At 44.5% G+C, this 26,105-nt stretch overlaps 1 long non-coding RNA gene across 2 annotated transcripts in view; it reads left to right on the forward strand.

Annotated features, from left to right (window-relative positions):
• Nucleotides 1–17,040, forward strand: part of LOC115085174 — a 50,176-nt gene extending 33,136 nt beyond the window's left edge. For both annotated transcript variants that reach the window (XR_003854752.1, XR_003854751.1), the window contains exons 3-4: nucleotides 574–683; nucleotides 16,856–17,040. This is a non-coding gene — a long non-coding RNA (uncharacterized LOC115085174). The remainder of the gene's footprint in view (nucleotides 1–573; nucleotides 684–16,855) is intronic.
• The last annotated feature ends 9,065 nt before the right edge of the window (nucleotides 17,041–26,105 follow it).

Genomic DNA, 26,105 nt, shown 5'->3' on the forward strand with positions numbered 1-26,105 from the left:
GAGACCTTGAAATAAAAGACAAAGTGCCCAGCAGTCCCAAGAGACTGAATACTCATGTCAAACGTCTGGGGTTTGAGGGCTTTACCTCAGGGAGGTGGAGGTGCAAGACAAGACTGGCCTGGAATTTGGGGATCTATAAAGCTTCTGTGAGCAGAAAGGGAGAGAGTATACTAAGATGTGTGCATCGCTACTGGGCATTAAGGCTGTGGAATGAAGATGAATACTGGGTCTGCATCTCCTCCTGGTCTCGTCTCTCCCTGAGAATAAGACCCCAAACTGTGGGAATTTTCCTTGACTAGGAGACAGAAAACATCTCATTTACAATGCAAATGAGAAATCTTATCTTTTCACCTTCGGGGAAACTGGCCTTTATTCAGATCTGGTATTACTGAAGGGGCCAAAAATGCTGGAGTTCTGAGAACCTGACAAGTTCTAGACAGGGAAGAAAGAGCCATGATTAGGGATATTATGTATAAGCTGGGAGTTGACTTTTAAGATCTGGTTAATATTTTAAGGAAACTGTGTCACTTTTGAATTTTGAAGATGTGCTTTTTTTTTTTTATGATCCTGCAGGTACTCTGTACAAGTCATAATACACAAGACGTAAACCTTTTTCAATGGAAAGGAAGTTTCAAAGCTAGGGGTCATGATAGGAGCTCCAAGGGCCTAGACTCAGGAACAAGGTCAGGAAATATTTTGTTCACTGAAATGGTGGTGGCTGCCTGGGTTGGTAATGAAGGCTAAAATGGTAACAGATTCAAAGAAGCATGGGATAAACACAAAAGATCTTTCCTGTCAAAATGTCAAGAAACAGAGAAAGCTTGACCTAGTGGCATCACATGAAGTGGGAACTGCCAAGTAATCAGTGGAGCAACATGCGTAGAATGGCAGTTATGACCCTAATAGTGGTGGCAGACAGCATCCAACTTCCAAGAATGAAATGGAATCACCTGCATGGAGTGGCAATAAGTTGAAAGGGGTCTTTCGCCCTTGGGTGCCTCTGGCTAGATCAAAGTTTTAGTAAGTAGCTTAAAAAAAAAAAGGTTTTAAACTTGAGGGAAGTTCAAGGAGTACAGATTCTCCCTAGCGGGACAGTTTCAGTGTCAGCAGGCAAGGCAGGGCCTTTGGTCCTAAAGCCTCTAAATCTGGAGTAGATTCAGAAACCCGATGAGAGGGGGGGGGGGGGGATTTACCGGTGGACTGGTCCCTCCCCCCTCCATACCTCCAGAGATGTTTCATTCCTCTGTTGAGAGCTACTATTCAGTATTCACTGTATGTACCCGGATCAGTCCAGACTGCTGGGTTTTGCCCCCCCACCTAGCAGATAGAGACAGAGATGTTTTAAAAACAAAACTCCGCCTTATATAGGAGAGTGCCACCTATAGTCCAGCAGTATTTCTCTGTCTCTAGCAGATGGTGGAGGTGCAAAACCTACAATCTGGTCAGAGTTTTAATTTTGGGGAGATTTAGTCAGATTAGTTGATAGTTTTTTTGTCTGGATGGATTTAGGAGATTGGTTCTATAAAAAAAAAAAAAAAAAAGTGTTTCCCTGTGGTCCGCCTCCAGAGGGTCGGCTGGCTCTCAGAGGGCCATCCCACTGCTGGTTTGAGGCAGCTGCCAATGAGGGTTGAGGACCCTATTTCTAACTTTGGGCAGCGTGGGTGCGATACCGGGGAGCCCGTCTCACTCCACCCAGAAAGATCAGCACCCTGGACCACTTCAGGCAAGTCTCAATTAAAAAAAAAAAAAGTTTGAATTTTTGCTTTCAGTTTTGTCGAGCCATCTGTCTCTCATCTCGGGGTTTTTTTTTTTTGGTGCGTTTTTAGGTCTCGGGGGGGGGGGGGGGGGCTTAAATTTGATTTTTTTTCTGTGAATTTTATTTCTTGCTGGCTCCTCCGATGCAGTCGGTTGCGTGTCGTGCGTGCGGCTCGGCCCGCGCACGGCTCTCCAGGGAGGGATTGTGCTCAGAATGTTTACCGGAGGGGGAAAGGGATCCTCCGGTGCAGGAAAGGTAAAAAAAAGTGCAAAAAAACCAGGTTGCCGCAAGTTCCCTCGATGTCTGCAGGGGCTGCTCATCCTGCACAAGATCCTTTTCAATTAAGCATGGGAACAGAGGGCATTTTACAGTCGTTCCACTCTGGCTACTCAGGCAGCCATGGGGGGAGGGGTGTTTTCCTCCTCAACTTTCTCCTCAGCCGAGGCTCCCTGAGGACAGGGAATCACTGCAGCCTGCTTCTCCTGGCCCGGAGGTCAGTCCTGAGGGGACTTCTGATACCTCCTCTGAGTCCTCCTTCATTATTTTTTTGCATAAAGCGTTTTAAAGCAAAGAAAGCAGGAAGCTGCATGAAGGGGGAAAGCTTGACTCCCTTGGGAATAAGTTCCGGCCGTCCAATCGCGCAAAGTCTCTTAAGGGTGGGGGGCCTGTCAAACCTAAGCGTCCCCTCCGCACTAGGGGTCCGCAGAGGGATATGGATTCTTCCGGGCTGGACTCAGATTTCTGAGATCTGGAATCCCAACCCCAGATCCCGTATGGGGCAGATGAGCTGAATCCGGACCCGCAACAGGCGGAGAGAGGCTCCCAGGCAGCGGAGGGTGATGACCCTAGGGTGATACGCCTTTTTCATAAGGAGGAATTGGCACCGCTTATTCCAGCTATCCTCACTGAGCTGGGTATCAACAGCCCTCCTGAGGAATCCAAACTCGGTAAGATGGATCCTGTGATGTTGGGCCTGAGAAGTCCTGCTGCCAGCTTTTTCCTTTTCATTTCTCAGCTACGGATTTGTTGTTTCGGGAATGGGATACCCCCCCTCCCCCGGATCTCGGATTGAAAGTCAGTAAGGCCATGGATAAGCTATATCCTCTGCCAGAGGAGGCCTTAGAGATGCTGCGGGTCCCTAAGGTAGACGCGGTGGTGTCTGCTGTCACCAAGAAAACCACAATTCCCGTCACAGGAGCGACTGCGCTCAAAGACCTACAGGACAGAAAGTTGGAGGTACAGCTCAAAAGGATTTTTGAGGTCTCCGCCATGTGAATTCGGGCAGCTATTTGCAGTAATTTTTGCTATGAGAGCAGGGCTCCGCTGGGTACAGCAATTGCAAGCCAATGCGGGCTTCTCGGAGGAGGAAGCTGCCCAGGCGAACCATTTGGAATCCTCGGTGGCTTACTGCACTGATGCCTTCCATGACCTCTTATGAACGTCAGCCAGGTCCATGGTGTCAGCGGTCCTCCACCCAAGGGCTCTTATGGTTAAGAAACTGATCAGCGGATGTGTCGTCTAAGGCTCAACTGGGATCTTTGCCTTTTAAGGGTAAACTGCTCTTTGGAAAGGTCTTGGAAGATATGATTCAGTCCCTGGGAGATAAGGTTCATCGTTTACTGGAGGACAGACCTCGCGCGCGAGGTTCCTTTTTGTCCCGCACCAGATTCAGAGGTAATCGGCAGTACCGGCCGACGAAGGCGCCCACCTCTTCCTTTCGTTCGGTCCCTGCAAAGCAGCAGCCCTGGTCCCAGCTGTTTAGGGGCCAAAGATTGAGCAGACCTGCTTCGGCTCAGCCTTCCTCAGGGTCCAAGCCTTCTCAGTGAAGGGGCGCTGGTCCACTCCTCTGTGGCCAGAAGTAGGGGGCAGACTGTCCCTGTTTTTCAAGGAGTGGGCCACGGTGACTACAGATCAGTGGGTGCTGTCCGTGATAAACAAAGATTTGCTTTAGATTTTGCACGGCGGCCCCGAGATCGGTTTCTCGTCTCAGCTGTGGGTATGCCACAAAGAGAGCAGCGGTGCGGGAGACGTTGCAGCGGCTCCTGCAGTTACAAGCCATCATCTCCGTTCCTCCAGAGGCACAAAGAAAGCGTCGCTATTCCATTTACTTCGTGGTACCAAAGAAAGAAGTTCCTTTTGTCCCATTCTAGACCTCAAGAACGTGAACAAATGTCTAAAGGTTCCTCGCTTTCGCATGGAGACTTTACAGTCTGTTATTGCTTCGGTAAGAAAGGGAGAATTTCTAGCGTCGCTGGATCTTACGGAAGCTTACCTGCACATAGGCATCCATCCAGACCACCAAAGGTTTCTTTGGTTCTGCGTTCTGGGCCAGCATTTTCAGTTTCGGGCTCTACCCTTCGGTCTGGCAACTGTGCCCAGGACATTTACCAATGTGTTGGTGGTGGTGGCGGCCCATCTCCAGAGGGAAGGTCTTCTGGTTCATCCCTACTTGGACGACTGGCTGATTCGAGAAAAGTCGGAAGCGCTGGCCAGGGACACGATTCACAGTACTACAGCTTCTTCAGTCACTGGGCTGGGTAGTCAACATCTCAAAGAGCAGGCTCATACCATTTCAGTCCTTGGAATATTTGGGAGCGCTGTTCGACACTCAGAAGGGCTGAGTTTTTCTTACCATGGAGCCCATCTCCAAGTTGCAAGACCAGGAGTGAGGCTTGTTACTCAAGAGTACTCCCAGGGTCCGAGATTATCTACAGGTTCTCGGGTCCATGACTTCAACATTAGAGCTGGTGCCCTGGGTGTTTGCTCATATGCAGCCCTTGCAGTACGCATTACTGTCCCTTTGGAACCCAGTGCTCGAACTGTTCCTTCTACCTTTGCCACTTACAGAAGCGGCGTGGGACAGTCTAGCGTAATGGCTGATGACAGACAATCTCTCCCAGGGGGTTCCTCTAGAGGTGCCCAAATGGACAGTGGTCACCACGGATGCCAGTCTCTTCGGCTGGGGAGCAGTATGCCAGAGGAGATCAGTACAGGGTCTATGGTCCCCGAGGAATCTCTATGGTCGGTCAATCGGTTGGAGACTCGGGCAGTACGGTTAGCATTACAAGCATTCTGTCCGCTTTTGCAAGGGAGAGCAGTCCGGGTGTTATACGCCACCGTGGTCGCATTGTCCGACATCAACCGCCAAGGAGGAACCAGGAGTCACCCTGTGGCTGTGGAAGCGAGTCAGTTGATCAGCTGGGCGGAACAACACTTAGCATCATGGTGACTCACATTGCAGGAATGGACAAAGTGCAAGTGGATTTCCTCAGCCGGCATCATCTCGATCCTGGGGAATGGGAGTTTGCGGACGCTTTTCAGCGCATATGCGTAGCGTGGGGCAGACCCAGCATGGATCTTATGGCAACTTTTCGGAACACCAAGGCTCCTAGTTTCTACTCTTGTCGACGAGAGACAGGAACAGAAGGGGTAGATGCCCTGATTCTACTCCTGGCCCATCGACGTTCTGTACATATTCCCGCCTTTGCCGTTGATTTGCAGAGTACTTCGGATAGAGCGTCATCCAGCGCGAGTAATTTTAGTAGCGCCGGAATGGCCGAGGTGCCCTTGGTCTGCGGATCTTCTCAATCTAGCGGAGGCAGGTCTGCTCCGATTTCCAGAGATCCCAGATCTACTTCACCAAGGACCCATTTGGAAGAAGTCGATCGCTTCTGTCTAGTGGCATGGCTTTTGAATGGCACCTTCTAAGTGGCAAGGGTTATTCTCCTGCGGTACTTTCTACTCTCCTCCGGTCACATAAAACATCCACCAATCTCACGTATGTTAGAATGTGGAAGGTTTTTAAGTTCTGGTGTCTAGAACGGGACGTTTTGCCTACCCGAGCTTCAGTGTCGGATATTCTGTGTTTTCTTCAAAATGGTCTGTCCAGGGGCTTATCGTGCAGTTCCTTACGAGTTCAGGTAGCAGCTCTTGGTTGTTTGCGTGGATCGGTGCAAGGCGGAACGTTGGCGGCGCATCCGGATGTAGCGCATTTCCTTCGAGGAGCAAAGCATTTGCGTCCTCTGGTCAAACAGCCTTGTCCAACTTGGAGTCTGAATTTTGTGTTTCAGCCTTGTGTGCTGCGCCCTTTGAACCTTTAAAGAGGGTGACACTGAATGATCTTACCTTGAAGGTGATTTTTTTGGTCGTCATTACTTTGGCTCGTAGAGTGTTGGAATTCCAAACTCTTTCCTGCCAGGAACCCTTTTTGAGGATCTCCGGTTCAGGCATTTCTTTACGAAAGGTTCCTTCTTTTCTGCCGAAGATGGTGTCTTCTTTTCATGTCAATCAATCAGTGGAGCTTCCAGCCATCGGGGATCTAGACCGGTCGGATCCTTTGTCCGGGGAATTGCGGAAGCTGGATGTTCGCAGGGATTACTGCGATATTTGGAGGTTACTAATGAATTTCGTATGTCGGACCATCTCTTTGTACTATGGAATAGTCCTCGACAGGGTCACATGGCTTCAAAAGCTACCATTGCTTGATGGATGAAAGAGGCTATCAGCTTGGCTTATTTGCTACGGGGTAGATCTCTCCCAGTTGGACTCTGGGCTCACAAACTGTGGGGGGAGGGGCATAAGGCATAAGTCACCTAGGGCACCTACTACCTTTGCACCGGCTCTGCCTAGAAGCAACAAGTCTAAAATATCTTAGCTGACTGCACGGGAGTTGACTGCACATAGAACAAAGTAGAAGGCACTGCATACTCATGTCACTATAATGAACAGGTATCACTCACCATAAGAGGTGTGATTTTAGAAACAGTCCCTGTTTTTTACAGTCTGTCCTTACTGATATGTTTAATATAGTACTGTGAAGTGGAGCTTGTCATTTAATATTACTACAGACATGAAATCCTCTGGTGACATTACACATCAGAAGCCAAGTATCCTCTATTGTGATACTGCTGGAATCATTTTTACGAGGTCTCACTTTGCAAAATAGTAACATGAGGGACTGCTTTTTGAAATAAGTGCTAATTCCATTAAAAAACCTCCAATGCTACGATTCAAGAATTCATTTACAGTAATAATCTGCACAAAAATGCGTGACGGTTTTCCTTTGAAGTGAACTTTTCATTAAGAAATTCACTCTCCCCAAAAAATGCCTTTGAGTTGACAATGCATGAATGCTCGGTGTCCCTGCGGCTCATATATTCTCAGATTACTGGCTAAAACCTGTTATGACATAAGCTGCTCCTGCCCAGTGAACATAGATGTATTTTATTTTTTCTTTTGCTAATATTATCTGACAATTAGATGACACTATTAGATAGTGACCCCCTGACTGTTAGAGGGTATCGCCTGCAAAAAGAGCCCATCCTGAGTTATACATTCAGACACTGGGATAGAACAGCTGTCCTGAGGGTTCTCAAGTTTAAATGTTATGAAGGTCAACGGATATTTCTGAGGTACATAAAATAAGTACTAATTATTCGCCAAGCAAGATAATAAGACAACCAATATTTTAAAAAACGCAGAATGGATAACTTATCCTAGAGATTCAGCAGGATAATCGTCACACTGAGTATCCCCAATTAAAGTTATCTGGCTATTTTAGCCGTAACTTTAAACCTAACTAGCTATCTTTTGAATATCACTGATTAGGTTTAAAGTTATCTCACCTCATGTGGCCAGATAACTTTAGACTTAGCTGGTTATATTCAAAAGAATAAAGCTGGTTAAGTGGCCATGATGTTTAAAATAAAAAAAAAAAAAAAGTACTACTTCACCGGCCTAGTGGCCTGAATCACAGCCCTTCCACCCAAGCTGTAAATCATGGGCCCTGTTGTACCAAGCCTCCTCCCCATCTAAATTCCTTTAAGAGGATTTAAAAAAAAAAAAAAAAAAAAAGGGTCTGCGACCAGCCTCCGTCCTTTCCTCCTCCGCTTCCCAGTTCAACACAATTTTCCAATAATGAGCCCTCCTCTGTATCCCAACCCCACCCTAACCCTCCTGGCACCAATGCAAGTCTCTGTCTTCTATCAGGTTCACAGTATTCTGCTACTAGAGTCTCGGCTGGGGCTTTCTGTCTTTCTATCGGGCCGATGCAGTATGGTGCGCTCGGCTGAGGGCACCGTTAGCCCTTGTTTGGTCGCGCGTTTTTGACGCGCTAGTTTTACCCCTTATACAGTAAGGGGTAATAGCACGTGGAAAACGCACGGCCAACCCCCCGAAACTAATAGCACCCGCAACATGCAAATGCATGTTGATGGGTCTATTAGTCATTCCCGCGCAATACAGAAAGTAAAATGTGCAGCCAAGCTGCACATTTTACTCTCTGAAATTGACACCTATTCAAAGGCAGGAGTTAATTTCGGCCAGCACCAAGAAAGTGTACAGAAAAGCAGAAAAAAATGCTTTTCTGTACACCCTCAGACTTAATATTATAGCGATATGAAGTCAGAGGCCCCAAAAATAAAAAAATCTGCTCGCGGGTTGGAAAACGGACACCAATAAAATTAAGCGTCGGCTGTCAAACCTGCTGACAGCTGCTGCTTCTGCCAATAAGGAGGCGCTAGGGCTGTGCTAGTGTCCCTAGTGCCTCCTTATTAACGCGGGCCCTCATTTGCAAAGTGAATCGCGCGCCCAGGAGAGTGGCCTGGGCGTGCGTCAGGAGAGCGAGCGCTCATCTTGGAGCACCGGCTCTCCCGCACACTTTACTGTATCAGTCCGAAAATACTGATTGTGTGTGTATATATATATATATATTTTTTTTTTTTTAACAAATCTAGAGTTGGGTGAATCAGAGGCTGCACAGTGATAATGCTTCTGTACAGGTCATTGGTGAGACCTTATTAGAAGCAGCCCCCAATGAAGTCACCATAAAGGCAAATGATTTGCAACAAAGCCATATTACATGAGACTCAGAGACCTAAAATTTGTACTCCCTAGAGGAAAGGAGAAACAGAGGGAGTTATAACAATGAATATGAGTACGTACACATTATAACTGGGCAATAAGAAAGTTTTAATCTGGCTCTGACAGATCAGCACAAGTAGATGAGGGAACAGTCTGGAGCTAAAAGTCCCTCTGGAGTGGAATCACCTTTCCCACCAGACCAGTATGTGACAGAAGCAAAATATATAAAACATATATCATAATAAGATAAAAATGCAATTGGCAACAAATTTATATGAAAACATTATTTATAGTCCAGCTGGATTTTAAAATATAAATATGGTGCATCAAAACAAAGAAGGAGAGGGGCTGATCTGAGTCAGAGAGGCGTATGTGGTGGGATGAGCTGAACTCATAGATCTCCCAGGATGGGGGAAGGGCTTTAGACCAATAGACACAAGTGACATCCAAACAGGCCCACATACATACACTCCTCATTATTTCCTCAGGATGGGATACATTAGGATCCCATCCTCCACAGGAGCTACCTTCTCTTTTTAAGGACTTTCCATCAGTACTCTTTTCTGCCCACCAGAAAGTTCTGGATCCAAACTCTGTCTCCTCAGAAGTAGCCATCCAGAGAATTCATATCTTACTAATTTTCTAGCTCTGATTAGGCCAATATGAAGCTTCTCAAAAAGCTCACTGGCTACATTGGTATACAAGTTTGTAGACGTCTGCTTCAGCAATAAAATGTGCCATTTGTTATTGATGCTGATGTGCTGAATTCAAATGTCAAATAGAGTAGCTGGAAACCTAAAATCACTGATGTGATTACATACCAATAGTAGTGATTTGGAAAAAGTTCAAGTCCACACATTTCAAATAGCTGTTCAAAAGGAATGCTTTATTCGCCTAGAAAAGATAAAATCTCAATGAATAATATTCACGGTCCCCTGACATGGTCCGTGTTTCGTTTTAACTGCGTCGGGAGGGACCAAGTCTACAAATAAAAGTCAAAAACATAAATACATAAATATGGACATAAACAGTGGCAGCACAGGCAAACCTCAGCAAGAAGCACACATTAAGAGAGAGGCATAAATATGGGCACATGAATGGCAGAACAGGCAAACCTCAACAGTAAGCCAAATCGGATACATAATATTTAGTGGAGGTCCATGTTTCCCAAAAGAAGGGTGATTTATTTACATTCAGGTACTGTAGGTATTTCCCTATCCCCAGAGGGCTTACATTCTAAGTTTTGTACCTGAGGTAATGGAGGGTAAAGTGACTTGCCCAAGGTCACAAGGAGTGACAGTGGGACTTGAACCCTGGTTTCCTAGTTTATAGCCCACTGCTCTAACCACTAGGCTATTCCTCCTCCCTCCTTAATTAACATTAAGTGTACAGCTAACAGAAAAAAATAATTAAATGAAGAAAATTCTAAAAAAAAAAAGGTAGAAATAGTATCAAAGACACAAGGAAGAAAACAGAAAAAGCAGAAAGCATATGTATATGCACTGGGTCCCTTAGTATAATGTTGTCAAAGCTATTACATCATTATCAGTCAAAAAGGAGATTTTAGCAACAAGAACAATAGCTTTAAAAGCAATGATGGCTGTGAAGGAAAACATAGATATTCATAAAGGAAGAGTAGAACGACATAGTATACAGAAAACAGAGAAATTAGGAAACATTTATATCGCTGCGGACACAAGAAATTAAAGGAAAACAAAGCGGTATAAACATTCATGTGGATCATACTTCAAAAAATTAATAGCGATATAGTCAAATTATTTAGAGCACAGTAAGCAGGAGAAATTGAAAATATACTGCCGTGTACATCAGCATAAATGTTTATATGTATAGTAAATAAGGCTAAGATGGTCTATAGCTGAAAAGTAAAAAACACAACTTTTATAGCACTGCGGGCAGGAAAATAGAAATGTACTGTCGTATGCAAGACAATATGAACATTGCAGGTAAAAGAGATAAAACAACTCGTGGGAAACAGACTCACAGAAAAGCCACGCTTGTCCCCAGAAAACTTAGAGATACTGAAATCTTCAGTAAAAAACAGAGGAGAGAATTTTTAATTCATAAGCATGACCAATAGATTCAAAGGAAGGCTCTATCGTGAATAGAGAACAGCCCTGGGAAAAAACACATTCACCTTGGAACAAACTTAACAGTGACCCGCTGGGAACAGCATTCAAAAAGCTAAGATGCTCAAGTAACAATAAATAGAGCAAGCTTTTGAAAAATGCACCCAAAACGGGGTCATGTGATGCAGCAGAAATGCAGGCATTTGTAAACAACAAGGATGACGTCAGAGAGAAAACAAAGGCAGTCAGATCTGGTCAAATAAGTACGTATAAGTCCCAGACAGAAAACCTAATACAGAGAAACTAGATAAATGAAAGTAAAATAAAGGTGAATGAATCACAGAGGGAAAAAAAATGAATAAATTGAAAAGTGCAGGGGGCCAAGGCGCTGAAATGCACTTAAACTGGGGAGTAAAAAGCAGAAATCTAGAAAAACAGAAAGAGACAGGTATTAAAAAAGTACAGCCACTCAGTTGCTGCATTGAGCCCATGAGGGTCTACAGTGTTCAAAAGGTGTATTCACCTCTGTTCTTGTTGTAAAAGGTATTGTGCAAAGCACCCGCCATGGGTATGGAGGAACAGACTGCAAGGACAAAAAAATGAAGATCTTCAGGAGAATGTTGAACACTTGACCAGCGTTCAACTAAGGGAGCATTATCTCGTCCCATATGTAGACAGAAACAGTGTTTTTATATACGGGTCCAAATCATCCGAGTTGTTTTACCAACATAAAGAAAGGCACAAGGACAGCAAATGACATAAGAACATGCCATACTGGGTCAGACCAAGGGTCCATCAAGCCCAGCATCTGTTTCCAACAGAAGCCAAAACCAGGCCACAAGAACCTGGCAAGTACCCAAAAACTAAGTCTATTCCATGTAACCATTGCTAATGGCAGTGGCTATTCTCTAAGTGAACTTAATAACAGGTAATGGACTTCTCCTCCAAGAACTTATCCAATCCTTTTTTAAACACAGCTACACTAACTGCACTAACCACATCCTCTGGCAACAAATTCCAGAGTTTAATTGTGCGTTCTCCCTTAGTAGAACAGTCAGAGGAGAAACATGGAGGGTAAACATGACCCGGAACCAGGTGGATGAATGCTGTTAGTAACAATGAGAATGTTACAGTGGCCACAGGAAGTGTGACCAACAGGTACTGAATCATTAGGGGCAGGAGGACGGTATTCAGATGATGTCGGAAGATCCCGGATGTTCCGTCCATGGCAAAATGTAAACCGGAGGTCTTTCTGGAAGACTGTTAAGGGCTGTAGGCAAGCCCAGTATCAACGAATGATTTTACAGATAGTATAGCATGCTAAAGAATAGGGAGGGACGCAGGTAACCATATGTAAATTGTCAGCAGCGTTCTTCTGGAACAATAAATCATGGCTTATATTAAGAGCGCGTTTGAAGGCATGTTTGATAACACAAATTGGATATCCACGTTCACGGAAGTGATCAAACATCTGGGGGGCCTGTGTAAGAAATTTGGCTCTAGGAGAGCAGAGTCTTCTTAAATGTAAAAACTGGCCCACCAGGAATATATCTCATAGTGAGCGGGGATGGCAGCTATTATAGGCAAGTAAGGTGTTTTGTCTGTAGGTTTCCCCAAAGACGGTGGTAGAAAAAGTACCTTCCCTAAAATAAATTTTAATATCTAGAAAGGAAACTTCTTCACCATCAAGATGTGCTGAAAAGCAGAGATTGGTATTATAGGTATTAAGCCAGTCGAGGAACATATAGAATTGAATATCAGTGCCAGACCAGCGTAAGAAAATATTATCGATATATCTGTACCAGGCAAGGATAAAGGATCTAAAAGGGGAGGTATTTAGAAATGAAGCTTCAAATTTAGCCACATATAGGCATGCAATATCAGGTGCCATCGTGGCCCCCGTGGCAGTCCCTTTAATCTGCTGGTAGAGCACATCATTGAAAGAGAAGGTGTTTTTTGTGAGACTAATGCGAGTGAGGTCCACAAGGAAGCAGGAAGGTATTCTTAAATCGTGCTGACAGGTATTATGTACTTTCTCAACAACTTCAACAGCTTCAGACTGTGGAATATTGGTATAGAGTGCCTCAGTATCAAGTGTTGCTAGAAAGATAGGGGTAGCGGGTACATTAATGTCTTGTAAAAGCATGATAAAATGGCCAGAGTCATGAATAAAGGAAGGAATTAGTGGCTTTAGAAAGATGTCCACAAAGCGTGATAACGGTTCCAAGAGGGAGCCAGTCCCAAAGCGGGTTACTCTAAAACGAGGTTAACAATTTTTATACATCTTAGTGGATTTTGTGCAATAAAAAGAGGTCAGGCACTGTCCTAGTTTTTAAGTAATCTACTGAAACACGCAGGAACCTTTATCCAGTCTGTCACCTCCTGCTTAGACTACAGCAACCTACTCTTTACAGGCCTCCCACTCAACCATCTCTCTCCACTACAATCTAATCAGAATTCAGCTGCATGATGTTGTCTTTCTTCAGTGCCTTTATAGACCATATAATCCCTCTTCTCAAGTCATTGTTTTGACTCCCCATCTGCTTCAACATATTGTTCAGGCTTCTACTCATTTGAAAGTGTATTCACTCTGCAGCTCTTTGCGATGGAGAAGGTACAGAGAAGGGCTACCAAAATGATAAGGGGAATGGAACAGCTCCCCTATGAGGAAAGACTAAAGAGGTTAGGACTTTTCAGCTTGGAGAAGAGACGGCTGAGGGGGGATATGATAGAGGTGTTTAAAATCATGAGAGGTCTAGAACGGGTAGATGTGAATCGGTTATTTACTCTTTCGGATAATAGAAAGACTAGGGGGCACTCCATGAAGTTAGCATGTGGCACATTTAAAACTAACCAGAGAAAGTTCTTTTTTACTCAACGCACAATTAAACTCTTGAATTTGTTGCCAGAGGATGTGGTTAGTGCAGTTAGTATAGCTGTGTTTAAAAAAGGATTGGATAAGTTCTTGGAGGAGGTCCATTACCTGCTATTAATTAAGTTGACTTAGAAAATAGCCACTGCTATTACTAGCAATGGTAACATAGAATAGACTTAATTTTTGGGTACTTGCCAAGTTCTTATGGCCTGGATTGGCCACTGTTGGAAACAGGATGCTGGGCTTGATGGACCCTTGGTCTGACCCAGTATGGCATGTTCTTATGATCTCTTCTTCTATCTCTCCCTACACCTCTCCTCATGAACTCTGTTCATCAGAAAAGCTGTTCCTAGCTGTGCTCTTCTCCTCTATTGCCAGCTCATGACTTCATCTGTCTCACTTTTCTGCACTGTATGCCTGACATAGCCTTCCTGAGTTGGTATACCATGCTTCCTCTTTGGTCATATTAAAATTTCTCTAAAAATTCACTTTTTTAAGGCTACTTTTATATCTTAAACCCTGGCTGTCCCTAATCATTGAATTATTGATTTTAATCATGTTTTCTATAACAAATCTCTTTCAGTCTCTTGTTTATCATGTGTGTGTCTTGTCTAGATTGTAAGCTCAACAAAGAAGGGGATGTGCCTTCTTGTTTATGCTGCATATGTTCAGGGCAAGCAGGGTTCACGTGAACCATAGATCGGCTTATGAGTTGCCTGCATGCAAGACTAGGAGACTGGGCATCTGAATGGCAGTTTAATGTGGCAAAATGAAAAGCGATGTGTGTAGGTAAAAATAATTCCAACTACAGGTGATACACAATGTTGGGTTCTGCATTAGGAGTAACCACCCAGGAAAGGGATCTGGAGTCATTGTCAACAGTACATTGAAATTCTCAGCTCAGGCTACAGTGCAGTGTAGAAATCAAGTAGAATGTTAGGAATGAGCCAAAAAGGAATGGAGAATAAAACGGAAAATATATTGCTTCTGTATTGATCCATAGTACAACTGCGCCTTGAGTATTGTGTGCACTTGTGCCCCATCACAAAAAAAGAGAGAGAAAAACTAGAAGCGCAACAAAAAGGATTCAGGGGATGGAGCAGCTCCCCTATTATGAGAGGCTACAAGGATTTAGGGTTCTTCAGTTTAGAAAAGAGATGGCTGAGATTGGACAAAATTAAAATATATAAATTCATGAGTGGGGTAGATTGGGTAAACAAAGGGCCCTTTCAAACAATATGAAAACAAGGAGATACTCAATGACACTAACAACCAGCAGATTTAATCAACTTTTTCACTCCATGCTCAGTCAAGCTGTGGAATCTGTTGCCAGAGGACATGGTCAAGGCGCTAGCATAGTGGTGTTTAAAAGTGGTTTGCCCAAATTCCTGGACTAAAATCAATAAAACATTTTTAGAAAGGTAGACTAGAGAAAGCCATTGCTATTCCTGGGTGCGAGTAACAGGAAATAGAACTACTTTTTGGGCTCTGCTGAGTACTTGTGAACCAGACTAGCCACTATCTGACAATGGATGCTGGGTTTGATGGAGATTGGTCTAATCCAGTAAAGCCTTTCTTCGAAAATATAAATATGTAACTATTCATCATCTCAAGGGACAAAAAAATGAAACATTGTTCTGAACATAGATGCCATGTATCATGTTACTCAACCAAAACAATCTGATGCATTCTTTCCCTTGCTCCCTTCTCTTAAGTCATCACTCATTTAAACCACATTCAACCCCCATTCATACCTTAGCCATGCACAGAGTAATTCATCATGTTCAGCTCATACTCAAGGTTTTCTTTAAAATGTGTAATTTAAATTGTTACATGTTTATGGCGAAATAATACTCCAGTAATTGCCTTACAGAAGTTTAAGGAACCACCCTTTTCACTTTTCAAATGGTTTCAATTGCAACATTGTTTACAATATACTAAATTACAATTACAGCTCTTGCAAAATAAACCTGATTTTATCCTTAATTATTCTAAATTAGAACAGGCTGGGCATATGGCATTGAGTTTCTATAATTGGATGAGGAAGCTTAAGAATTTTGGGATGTTTAGGATTAGAGAAAATTTGGTAATCAAGTTTGGCTTGTGAGAAGAGTACAGTTCCTTGGGAATATTTTTGGAAATTATCTTTACGTGTGTCACTATCCTAGCATCACACAATCAATGTTCTTTGTAGCCCTCTGCTTTTATTTGGGCACCTCTGAAATTATTCAATGCTGGTATTATGAAATCTTGCCAATGCTGGTTGTGTAAGGCATCTCTTTTGCATATGCTTTTTTATTATTGTTATCTAAATGTTCATATATTTGGGGGGAAAGTATGGGACTGAATTTCTATTTTAAACAATTGCATTATTATAAATTATATAGTTCTCTTAAGCAGTATACATTTTAAGCACCTTGGAGTTGCCTAGTGGTTTGAGCACAGGCTACGAACCAGGAGACAGGGTTCAAGACCCATTTTTTGCTCCTTGTGACCTTGGGCAAGTCACTTTACCCTCCATTTCCTCAGTTACAAACTTACAGGCCGATTCATTAAAAAGTGCGGGAGAGCCGGCGTTCCGTGTTGAGCACCCACTCTCCCGACGCGCGCCCAGCCACCTCTTCTGGGCGCATGATTTTTGTATTTAAATTAGGGCCCGCGCTAATAAGGAGGCGCCTCCTTAGCGAAAGCGGCGGCTGTCAATGGGTCCGACAGCTGACGCTTAATTTTACCGGCATCGATTTTCGAAACCGCTGACAGCCACGGGTTTGGAAAACGAACGCCGGCAAAATTGAACACACCGTACTGAATCGGCCTGTTAGATTGTAAGCCCTGATTGTTACCTGATTGTAATCTGCTTTGAAATGCTGAGAAAAGCGGAATATAAAATAAAAAGTCTCAGAAGAAGTTGATGGACGTTTTGTAATCAGTAGCCATTAAAATGATTCTTAGTAACTGTAAGAACAGCAGTTTGTTAGATATTAACCACTGGTGGAATTTGGTCTGTAGGAAATGTAAGTATGACTCTCTTGTAGCTGGTAAGCACAAGTGCATGGCTAGATGGTTTGTATGTATGAAGACCAATTTGTATATTCTTTTTTGCTATATTTTTTTCGATCATGTGTTATCTGTAAATGATTCGTATAATTGGTATAACCACCGCTTGTATATATTTTTGCTTTTCACATTTGTTCTTTTTGCGTTGTTCTTTGCTTTTTTCTGTTTGTTTGAAATTCAAAGAAATCTGAACTGTCAAAATGTCTGATTAAATTTCAGGCAGTACGTGTTGTTTCCTTTGAGCAAAGTCAACGGGAGAAGTTTTAGAAGGAGCATGTGCCTGGTGTTTACAGATGGAGAAAGCCCCTGTGAAAATCTACTGCCTCCCCCCTTAGTTCTGGTGTAAGAAGTGAGATGGGGCCATCTCGGCAACGTATAGATGGAGAGTTTATTTTTAATTCCCTGTGCGTATTTCCCACTGGGTAGTTTGGACTTGCAAACTCTGTGGATATTTAAGTACCCACTAGTCACACAGGGCCCAAGGTTTTCCAAAGAACTCCATAAGAATTTTACCTTTGAAAATTGCCTTTGCTGACCTGCAAGTAAAAAGTACCCATGCAAACTCTATGGGAAGACTGATAATTACCCTCCCCATATCTGTGTACAGTACAAAATGAGCCCCAAGTCACATGTGGACCAGAAGCACTCCAGATACCCCAAACTTTCCATAAAGATAAATAAACAATGAAAATATATAATGACAGTTTGGAAAAGGAAAAAGTTGTTTTTATTTATCTTTCAGGCAGTTGGCTTTCCAAAATGGCCTCCAGAAGTGCTGTGATGAAACCTAGATAGCTTTGATTGACAACTGATTTAACAAACTTTTTTTTTCCCCCATTCTTGGATGTCTGGCTATGAGAAATGGTGACACATCAAAACTAGTTCTGACATGAGTATCAGAAAGTTTTATTTGCTTTGTCAAGAAGCATTCTCAGAAATCAGACAGCCATCTAAGTCTCACCCATTTTATAATAGTTTAGAACAAGTGGCAACCTGTGAAAATGCATGGAGAGTAGATCTCGGAGCCTGCAATGACTCTTTTCTCCTTCCAGGTGATGGGAGAAGTGGTGTGGGGGGAGTTGAGAAGATTCCCTGACCCTTGTGCCAGTACCACTGAGTGATACTGCCATTTTCAGTCATTGTCATAGAGGCGAGTGTAACAGCAGCAGCACAGTCAATTATTTTAAGTTTTTTCAGCATGTGTAAAATGTATATTTTTGGGGAAAAACAAAACTTTTTTAGTAGAACTGTATGTTCTGCAATTTTTAAAGACACTTCAACTATGTGTATAGGGCAAAAAGGAAGTGCTCTAAGTAAGCATTCATACAAAGCCACAAAGGTTGCTGTGAATCAATTATAAAAAATCCATCAATCTGAGCTATACTCCAGAATCAATTCTGATGTTAAATGAGCACCTAATATGAATAAAATAGCTATGCATTTATTACTAGGATAGCATTATAGAATGGAAAACCAAGTCATCATTCAAAAGTGACCAGCTGATTAATCCTGGAGTAAAAAGAGTTTGTGTTATGTTCGTGGACCCTTGGGCCAGCTGAGACTGCACGTGTCATGCTGTGGATACCCACAGTGGGCGTCGCAGCCAGGAGGTGGCGCTGAGGAGAGACTTCGAAGACGGCTTCACTACTGGAAACCCGAGGTCCCCCAGGAGGAGCCCATAGGGACCCGGGCCTCTTGGTCTTAGGTGGATCCTATGCAACCAAGGATCAGAAGAGCAGCCTGCCAAGGTAATCCAACGATGAGATGGTGCCCAGGAGGTCAGGAGAGACTTCACCCTTGGAAGCCCACGGTCCCCCCTGGGAGGAGCCCGTGAAGACCTGAGCCACTGGGGCTTAGGAGAACCCTCCGGGCGGGGATGAACAAGTACCTGCGGCAGTGGGAAGAGACGAAACCAAAGTCCAGGAACAAGCCAAGGTCGGGAGCCAGAAATCAGATATCGGATGCCAAAACCAGGGACGGAAGCAGGAGCTGGAGTCGAAGAACGAAGCAAGGTCAGGAGCCAGGAATCAGCCGTCGGATGCCAAAACCAGGGACGGAAGCAGAATCTGGATTCGAAGAACAAAGCAAGGTCAGGATCCAGGAATCAGACGTCAGGAACAAGCAGGAACCAGGAAGCAGGAAGCACAACTAGCTACTCCGAAGAGTCAACCTCGTTGCAAGGCACTGGCTAGCTGTGGCTGCCGGGTTATTTAAACCTGGCAGCGTCTGACGTCAGCAGGGAGGCGTCCTCTGTTTTCCCACGCTGGCCTCTTTAAATAGAGAGCCCCTGCACACGCACCTAGGGGGCGGGGCCAGCATCGGATCGCCAGCGGCATCTCCCTCGCAGGGGGAACGCCGCAGTAGGCCGCGTCTCAGGCCTGGGCGGCCGTGTCTTGGGTTCGGCAGGCCGGAGGGGTCTCCCGCGGACAGAGCGGACCGGGTGGTGAGTGGAGATCCCGGAGCACGACCCAGGATCGCAACAGTTTGGGCTTGGTTTACTGAGATATTTTCCATTTTGTGCCTATTGTATTTTCCTTTTATAAAATAGACCCTTTATGTGTAAAAACAGCAAATTACTACATCTCCTAGCATACTGCATGACATCATTTTTTATATATTTTATATGTAACTAGCACAGAAATGCACCATTTGTTATTATCAAACTGTACATTTACGTCTTTTTCTTTCTTTCTTTTACATAACAAACATCCAACTGCTGAATTCCTTGGAGTTCTTCTATGATAAATGAATCGGAATGCCAAGGCCAGGCTGATGGCTCAGAGCAGGAGACAGGAGTTCACTTCCTGGACCTGGTTCCTCCTCATTGGGCTGGCATGAGACAGGGGCAGCATTTACAGCTCCTGAGGAGGAAGAAACAGCGACACCTAAGGGTGGGACTCGGGGCATACTGTATCAGATTGCAAAGAGATCTGTGGTCTGTAGCCCACCTCTGAGAACTGTGACCACTGGCTTATAGAGGGAGGAGGATGGGGCATCATTCCTGAAGAAAGGCCCATGCACTTCAGCTTTTAATCTTCTGTCATAAATGGCAGTGAGGGACATGTTCCTAACTGGACAGAGCGCTCAGGTACGGAACCCAAGACAAACAAACAAACTCCACCTGTAACTGGGGCATCTCAGACACCTGGGGCTTCTCCACCCCCTCCCTTGCCTCCTTTGTCCATCCATGAACAATAATGAATAATTGGGATCATCCAGAAGTCTCACTCCTGCAAGCCCCAAGAGATACAGGGGGACTAGTCCTGGGAGGAGTCCAATGTAGGCTGCCACACAGCAAGCCCACCTGGGACCCTCTCCATCTCCTTCCGGCCAGCAGGCCCATCAAGGTTCAATCCCCAGATCCGACATTAGCCCCCCCCCCCATTTGCCATCCACTGCATGGTGGACCTGGCCACCAGCTATTTTAAGGGCACCTCCCCACTTACCATTGCATTACATCTCTCATTCTGGACTCTGTCATCCCTGCCACAGGGATCTCCTTATGTACATGACAAGAATGGGCTGGCCGTTGCATAAGGATTCCCCCAAAAGGCTGTGACTCACATACCCATTCAACTAAATATCCTAGCTCTAAACTGATGAAGCAATGCAGAGGGGAGATTGATCAAGAGAGACAAAGCCAGGTGGTGGATACATCGGTATCTGAAATGGCAAATTCTCTATCTGGTTTATTGAAATTTGTAATCAATAAAATTGCCCCATTAAAAACAGTTAAGTGCCAAACTATCCGTCCTCGGGTTCCATGGTTTACATCTGAATTGGTTCTTAGAAAGCAAAAAATGAGACAAGCTTGGAGGAAGTGTTCTACTCTTTTGGCCAAGGATGCTTTTGATCAATCTAGAATGAATTACAGACAAGTGTTTGATCACACAGCGCATATTTTATTGCACAACTTAAAAGGATCTTTAAATTACCCTGGGAAATTGTTTGAATTAGATACTCGTTTGATATCACTCCCATCAAATAACCAAGAAATGGTTGATTGCAAAAATGTATATTCACTTAGTTCCTAATTTTGAAAATACTGTTGATGCTAAATGATGTTCATTTGATTTTGTAGCTAATACAGAGGTTAAATTGACAATTGCAAAATTGAAAGCATCACGCAGTCCATTAGATGCTTGTCCTTTTAGGCTAATTTATAGCCTGATTGACAATTTATAGAACCTCTGTCTAAATTATTGTCTCTTTCGATGTGACAAGGTACTTTTCCTGTTCAGTTTAAGAGGGCTACAGTTCGCCCAATCCAGAAGTCGCCCTCTAATCCATGCTTGGATCCATTGAATTATCAGCCTATATCGATCTTACCATCGATTGGTAAAGTTATTGAAAAAATAGTCTAAGGACAAGTAACATTGTTCTTAGATGAAAATAATATTCTTAGTGATTTTCAGAGCAGATTCCATATTGGGCATATTACTGAGTTATTACTTTTGTCAATGTCAGATTGTATCCTTTGTGAATTGGATCAGAAACATTCAATAATAATGTTTTTTTTTTATGTTTCTGCGGCATTTAGTTCCTTATCGCATTCTATTTTTTTTTTTTTCATACTGGGTCAGACCAAGGATTCATCAAGCCCAGTATCCTGTTTCCAACAGTGGCCAATCCAAGTCACAAGTACCTGGAAAGTACCCAAACATTAGATAGATCACAAGCTACTATTGCTTATTAATTACCATCATAGCAGTTTATGGATTTATCCTCTAGGAACTTATCCAAACCTTTTTTAAACTAGTTACACAACTGCTGTAACTACATCCTCTGGCAATGAATTCCAGAGCTTAACTTTTCACTGAGTGAAAAAGAATTGTCTTCGATTTGTTTTACATGAGCTACTTTCTAACTTCATGGAGTGCCCCCTGGTCCTTCTAGTATCCGAGAAAGTAAATAACCAATTAACATTAGCTTGCTCAAGTCCTTTCATGATTTTGTAGACTTCTATCATTTCCTCCCTCAGTCGTCTCTTCTCCAAACTGAGCAGCCTAACTTCTTTAGCCTTTCCTCATACGGCAGCTGTTTCATGTGTTGCGATTCCTCCCATGGCCGGAGCCACGGGAGGTCTCTTACCTTCTCAGTCCGGCCCGACATTTTGGTTCATAGCCCGGAGGCTGCAACCCCGGACTCTCACGCGGAAGGCCGCCGTCGGCCAGTCCATCTTGGTCCGCGGCCCAGAGGCCGCATCCTCGGACTTGCTTCAGCAAGGGAACTGCTTCCGGACCCTTCTTCAGCGGCTTGGAAGCGGCCTCTCATCAGGGCCTGCCCTGAGGCCTGCTCCGTCTCCTCTCAGGTTCAGCGTTGCAGCGGCAGCATGGCCGCTGTCTAGGGTCCTGCCCCTTCCTTCCTAAGGGGCAGGCCTGTGGCTTCTACATAGATTTAAAGGGCCAGGCAGGTGTGGCCCATCTGAACTCCTCCCAGGGAGTTGCCTGTCTTCAGCCCTATAAAAGGGCTTCTCCGTCAGTCAGTCTTTGCTTTGGCATGGAGCTAGTCCTCCTGGGCTACTTCTCCCAAGGACTCCTTGTTCCCAGCTCCTTTCTGGCATCTTGATTTTGTCCATGGACTCCCATGTATCCTGTATCTTCGTGGTCTCCCTGATGTTCCTTAATGTCCTGATGTTTCTCGATGTCCTGATGTCTCAAGTTCCATCATGTTCCCAGTCCTGATGCTCCAGGTCCGGTGGGACCTGTGCCTCCGGAGATTCCCTGCTTTTACTATGAGTTTCCAAGCTCCAAGGTTTTATCTCATTTCCCGACTCCAGAGGATCTGAGGGGTTTCCACTAACATGCGCTATGAGACTTCCTGAGCCTGTCTCGATATCTTCGTGGTCCGCGACCATCCATCTGGCTGTGCAGGGCGCGAAGGGGATAGTGTGGTCTGCGACCAGCCCCACGTGCTATGTAAGGTGCCTGAGGGTCTTGCTCATCCCTCTTGTTTCCTGTCTTCGTCCCAAGTTCCAGTCTTCATTCCAAGTTCCAGTCTTCACTCCAAGTTCCTGTCTTCATTCCAAGCTCCAGTACCTACGGCCTCCTTCCACCGTGACCTCTGTCCGACCTGCAGCCTTTGCTACACCCTGTGGCAGGTCTGAAAGGGCTTGGAATGGTCAGAGGACCATTCAGAGACCACCATTGCATGGGTGGTCTCATGGGCGTGCAGGTCTGCGGAGGATTTGAGGTTCCTGATTCCCAGACTTGGACTGTCTTCACCGCAAGGGCACACATTCTCCTTGTTCCATGCTGGAGGGCCCTCGGTTGCGTTCTGTCCCATCGTCAGCTCAAAAGGATTGCCAAGCCTTGAGCGTCCCGAGCTCGAGGCCGATGCAAGCTCCAACAGAATTGCCGAAGCCATGTGCCCGGTGGGACTACCCTTGTCCCGGGTCTTGTCCTGGACTCTAGAGAAAAGATTTTTTTTTTCTGGATCTTCTCCATGACCTGCTGGAGGCGCCAGCTCTCTTGATTCCACAACCTGCTGGAGGCGCCAGCTTTCTTGATTCCATGACCTGCAGGAGGTGCCTGCATCCAGACTTCCAGTTCCTCGATAATTCCAGGATGGGGTTCCACGACCCGCAGGAGGCACCTGTGCCCCACCTGTTGTTTGCTGTCATAGCCTGATCCCACCCTTGATTCCCAGTGGCATCTTGATTTCATCCATGGACGCTTGTGTATCCTGTATCTTTGTAGTCTCCCTGATGTTCCTTGATGTCCTGATGTTCTTCGATGTGCTGATGTCCCAAGTTCTGTCATGTTCCTGATCCTGATGCTCCAGGTCCGGTGGGACCCATGCCTCCGGAGATTCCCTGCTTTTACTCTGAGTTTCCAAGCTCCAAGGTTTTATCTCGTTTCCCAAGTCCTGACTCTGGAGGATCTGAGGGGTTTCCACTAACCTGACCTATGAGACATCCTGAGCCTGTCCCGATCTCGTGGTTCGCGACCATCCATCCGGCTGTGCAGGGCGCGAAGGGGACAGTATGGTCCACGACCAGCCCCACATGCTATGTAGGGCGCCTGAGGGTCTTGCTCATCCCTCTTGTTTCCTGTCTTCGTCCCAAGTTCCAGTCTTCACTCCAAGTTTCAGTCCTCACTCCAAGTTCCAGTCTTCATTCCAAGTTCCAGTCTTCACTCTGAGTTCCTGTCTTCATTCCAAGCTCCAGTGCCTATGGCCTCCTTCCACCGTGACCTCTGTCCAGCCTGCAGCCTCTGTTACACCCTGTGGCAGGTCTGAAAGGGCTTGGAATGGTCGGAGGACCATTCAGAGACCACCATTGCGTTGGTGGTCTCATGGGTGTGCAGGCCGTTGAAGCAGTGTGTTGTGCTGGATATGTATTCCCAGTGAAGTATCAGGCTTAATTGATTCAGGGTAGTAATCGCCATAACAAGCAAGCTACTCCCATAATTATTTGTTTGTCCAGACTATGTAATTCATTCATTGTTGGTTGTTGCCTGAATATAAATCCTCTTTTCCTCTTTCCCCCTGCCATTGAAGCAGAAAGCTATGCTAGATATACACTGAAAGTGAAGTATCAGTCTTTCCCCCTTGCCGTTGAAGCAGAGAGCTATGCTTGATATGCATTGAAGTATCAGACTTATTTGGTTTGGGGTAGTAACAGCCTCAACAAGCAAGCTACTCCCTGGTTTTTTTGTGAATGCAAATCCTTTTGAATGGAAATCCTTTTGAAGGGGTTAATAAACATGTGGATAAAGGTGAACCAGTAGATGTAGTGTATTTGGATTTTCAGAAGGCATTTGACAAAGTCCCTCATGAGAGGCTTCTACGAAAACTAAAAAGTCATGGGATAGGAGGTGATGTCCTTTCGTGGATTACAAGCTGGTTAAAAGACAGGAAACAGAGAGTAGGATGAAATGGTCAATTTTCTCAGTTGAAAAGGGTAAACAGTGGAGTGACTCAGGGATCTGTACTTGGACCGGTGCTTTTCAATATATATATAAAAGATCTGGAAAGGAATACGATGAGTGAGGTTACCAAATTTGCGGATGATACAAAATTATTCAGAGTAGTTAAATCACAAGCAGACTTGGATACATTACAGGAGGACCTTGCAAGACTTGAAGATTGGGCATCCAAATGGCAGATGAAATTTAATGTGGACAAATGCAAGATGTTGCATATAGGGAAAAATAACCATTGCTGTAGTTACACGATGTTGGGTTCCATATTAGGAGCTACCACCCAGGAAAAAGATCTAGGCATCATAGTGGATAATACTTTAAAATCATCGGCTCAGTGTGCTGCAGCAGTTAAAAAAGCAAATAGAATGTTAGGAATTATTAGGAAGGGAATGGTTAATAGAACGGAAAATGTCATAATGCCTCTATATCGCTCCATGGTGAGACCACACCTTGAATACTGTGTACAATTCTGGTCGCCGCATCTCAAAAAAGATATATTTGCGATGGAGAAGGTACAGAGAAGGGCAACCAAAATGATAAAGGGGATGGAACAGCTTCCCTATGAGGAAAGGCTGAAGAGGTTAGGGCTGTTCAGCTTGGAGAAGAGACGACTGAGGGGGGATATGATAGAGGTCTTTAAGATCATGAGAGGTCTTGAACAAGTAGATGTGACTCGGTTATTTTCACTTTCGAATAATAGAAGGACTAGGGGGCATTCCATGAGGTTAGCAAGTAGCACATTTAAGACTAATCGGAGAAAATTCTTTTTCACTCAACACACAAGAAAGCTCTGGAATTTGTTGCCAGAGGATGTGATTAGTGCAGTTAGTGTAGCTGGGTTCAAAAAAGGTTTGGATAAGTTCTTGGAGAAGTCCATTAATGGCTATTAATCAATTTTACTTAGGGAATAGCCACTGCTATTGATTGCATCAGTAGCATGGGATCTTCATAGTGTTTGGGTAATTGCCAGGTTCTTGTGGCCTGGTTTTGGCCTCTGTTGGAAACAGGATGCTGGGCTTGATGGACCCTTGGTCTGACCCAGCATGGCAATTTCTTATGTTCTTATGTTCTTTTTTTCCACATTTCCTCTTGCCATTGAAGCATAGAGCAATGCTGGAGTTGCATTGACAGTGAGTATGTTTATTGAATAAGGGTATTAATCTCCAGGTAGTAGCCATAATTCCTGCAAACTACCCCCATGCCTCTTCTCTTCATTCACATCCTTTAGACTTTATGGATCCACAGTATTTATCCCACGCCCCTTTGAAGTCCTTCACAGTTTTGGTCTTCAACACTTCCTCTGGAAGGGCGTTCCAGGCATCCACCACCCTCTCCATGAAAAAATACTTCCTGACATTGGTTCTGAGTCTTCCTCCCTGGAGTTTCAAATCATGACCCCTGGTTCTGCTGATTTTTTTTCCAATGGAAAAGGTTAGTCATTGTCTTTAGATCATTAAAACCTTTCAAGTATCTGAAAGTCTGTATCATATCACCTCTGCTCCTCCTTTCCTCCAGGGTGTACATTTTTACATTCTTCAATCTCT

This window comes from Rhinatrema bivittatum, chromosome 2 (genome assembly GCF_901001135.1).
Source record: "Rhinatrema bivittatum chromosome 2, aRhiBiv1.1, whole genome shotgun sequence".
In the NCBI taxonomy this organism is placed as follows: Eukaryota; Metazoa; Chordata; class Amphibia; order Gymnophiona; family Rhinatrematidae; genus Rhinatrema; species Rhinatrema bivittatum.